The sequence below is a fragment of the Chanos chanos genome, chromosome 8 (assembly GCF_902362185.1).
Source record: "Chanos chanos chromosome 8, fChaCha1.1, whole genome shotgun sequence".
Classification (NCBI taxonomy): domain Eukaryota; kingdom Metazoa; phylum Chordata; class Actinopteri; order Gonorynchiformes; family Chanidae; genus Chanos; species Chanos chanos.
In genome coordinates, this window is record NC_044502.1 from 43,402,208 (window position 1) to 43,405,619 (window position 3,412).

The window sequence follows — 3,412 nt, forward strand, 5'->3', positions numbered from 1 at the left end:
GGTGAGAAACCTACACACACATGCACACATATATAAAAATTAACCACCAACGTTCTATGAATAGGAAACTCGATAATTTCCTTATTGAAATGGAGCTTATGAACTCAGAACCTGGAAAACGCGTAATTCATTCTTTATGGGCCAACAGCTATGTAAGCAGAGTGAAGCAGTGAACAGTGGGTAGCTCTCTCTCTCTCTCTCTCTCTCTCTCTCTCTCTCTCTCTCTCTCTCTCTTTCTCTCTCTTTCCCAGTGTGAATGTGTGCTATTCATCAAAGCAACCACAGGCAAGAGACATAACAAAACATATGTTTGAAAGACTGAGCTGGTACAATATATGTCTGACTTTACAAATATGAAATGGTTCTCCAGAATGTTGACAACCGCCCATGTTCGCCTGTCTCTGGTGTGCTGTTTTGTTAATCGTTTTACTAGTCATTCTTCAAATGTTTTTGCAAGTATGATAAGAATCTAGTGCTTTAATGGTTAATATGTTCTTTTGGTGGAGTGACAATGACCAGCTATAACATATTTCTAAATCTCATATGTTGTAGACCTTCTGTATGTGCATAGACGTGTTTTTGTGAAGTGACCATTAGTGCTGTGACCACTCTGTGGTTTTTCTGAGGATGCTCTCCATCACTGCTACAGAGGCCCAGCAGAACGACCTTGACATATGACTTTGAGGGGGGGCACAGCTGGTGAACGTAATGCCAATTGGATATCTTCGCGCACCTTAATGCTACTTCAAAATCTATAATCACGACATTGTGAAACAGAGTGGGGAACCTTGTGGAGCAATTTATTTTTGAAGCACTCTGTGGTCACATCATTTTTGAGAGCCCAAGCTCAAAAACCCAAGGGAGAGACTAAGGAGAATAATAAAAAAGAAAGAAAGAGATGGATAACAGTTAAATTACCAAATTTCACTAGTCTCCACAACCTCCGTGAATGCTCCTCTACCAGCCCAGTCTCTCATTCCGGTTAACACTCATCTTACCAGACAGCACAGTTGTTTCCTGCAGGGATCCCCCTCTCGCTCTCTCTTTCTTTTTTTGCCTTTGGCTGGTAAAATTCTCTCATCGACATAACAAATGTTTCCATTTGAACAGTCTTGGGATGTTAAGGAGGATAAAACAGCAGAGCTGTGCTCTCAGCTCAGAGTGATTTACGGGCACTTTGGTGCCGGCTTTGACCGAGACCCAGAGTGAGTGAGTGAGAGAGAGAGAGACAGAGAGACAGAGAGAGAGACAGACAGACAGACAGAGAGAGAGAGACAGAGAGAGTGGAGGGAAGTGCTGAATTTAAGTCCTGCTCATCTGTGTTCTGCTCAACCTCTAGACGGCTTTCTCATGCCAGCCAGCAGTTCGGGGCCTGAGCTGATCAACCGATCTGAAGTGGGATTTGGAAACTTTCAGACTTGGGAAAAAAAAATGCAGGTCAGGCAAAAGGCTGAGAGATGAACTTTAAGGTTCATAAATGCCCCCCCCCCCCAAGTTCCACTGTCTGCTCATCATCATCATCATAATAATAATAATAATAATAATAATAATAATAATAATAATAATAAAATCTGTGATGTTACCAGGTTGATTTCATTAGTCCAAAGCATACCTTTCTGGATTTGAAAGGTGGTCTTAAGTAGCATTGTATTCATTTTTGTAATTCTGAATGGCTAAGCCAGGCTATGTCATCGGTGGCCGGTGAATGTATGACTGAGAAGCTTGGTCGACTAGTCATCGTGGATAAGGTTTTCACTGCAATTATAAGTATTGAACTAACAGACCTATTGAGCTGAGAGCATGCAAGCCGCTAGCAATTGATCAAAATCTTAATTGAAATGATTAGCAATGACTCTTGGATATGCATTTCATCTGTTCAGTCCTTACGTTTACAGTCACTCAAGTCTAAAAACAAACATTCCCATTATTTATGGGGTATGGAAATTAAGGAATGAAAGACCGTATTGAAAAATAGAACACTAATGTTATGAAAAACAACAATATTTACATGAAGAAAGAGAAAGGGCAGAAGTATTGAAAGATACCGGGAAATCTCAATGGAGAGAGAAAGAAAAAATGGTAGACATACACTGACAAGGCTAACTAACTCCCACAAGTCTAGATGGGGTATGTTCTCCTTTTTACCTCAAGTATTATGATATGAAAATGAAACGACTAAGAAAAAAAAAAAACAAACATGTTTTTACAACTACGAAAATTAATTTTATTGAAATGAAGAGCAACCTGGTCATATAAATCGTGACCGACGTGTGATCCTGTTTTGAAATAATTAACACTATGTATTCGTTAATGTAGCTAAGCTTTCATCTGGCAGATGGCTGCTTTCAAAGTGCCTGTTTTTAATCAGATCAACCAAAGCCATTTCCACAGGGATGGTGTGTATTCACAGACTGTGTTTTTTTTTTTTCTTTTTTTTTTTTTTTACTATTCTCTCCAAACTCTCTTTCTGACATTTCCCTAATCATTCTGAGCTCATTACTACCACTAGTTTTCAAGTGCCGCTGACTGATGTGTAAAATGAAGTCCCATGTTATTTGTTAGAATTTTTAAGTTAAGGGACAAACATCTCTTAATAAGGTCTATCATTTTCAAACGACGAGGAGCCAAGTAAACATTCGCCGAATTTGGGGCAGCGCTATTTTGCCCGCTGCGGGGACGTTTGTCTTTAAGTGTCATGTTGCTACAGCTGAGTTTGTTAGCTTTCTGCGTGTACAGTCTTACCAGACACCAATATTTCATTTGCACCATTCTAAGGACATACTCCAAACATAAGTAATTGATTTAAGAACTTTGCCTGTGTGAATATCTTCATGAAAACTGTGTCAGAAGTAGCTTAAATCATCACACGAATGTTTTTTATTTTCCCTTAAACATAACTTTATATGTCATCTACATCAGTACTGCTTTGTATAATTAGGAAAAGAGTTTAGGAAGAGAGGTCATCCAAATTAAGTGCAGTATAGAAGAGTAATTAATAATAATAAAGGTTACTCCATAGTGTAAAGACACTAATTAAAATTTAGGAAGACTCTGAAGCTAATAAGTCATATTCAAAAGAGTGTAGGCTACCAGGACATGAGGATGTTTTTTGTATACACAGGTGTATCAGTGTTTATAACAGAAATAACAGGAGAGGGAGACACTTTCTGTCTGAGGGTCACTAAATCCTAGATTTGAATATCGCTTTAGTAACTATCTTCAGGAACTAACTGAGTTCACTTGTTTGGTCACCAGCTGTTGGAAGAAAATTAATGAATAAATAACTCAGTAAATGAATTTAAAAAACTGTTCATATTCAGCACAGAATCTCACCAAAAACGGGCACCATCTATGTCTCTTTGTTTTGAGAGTCCTCAACACTCAAATTAATTACCGCTCTGTATCCTGCTTC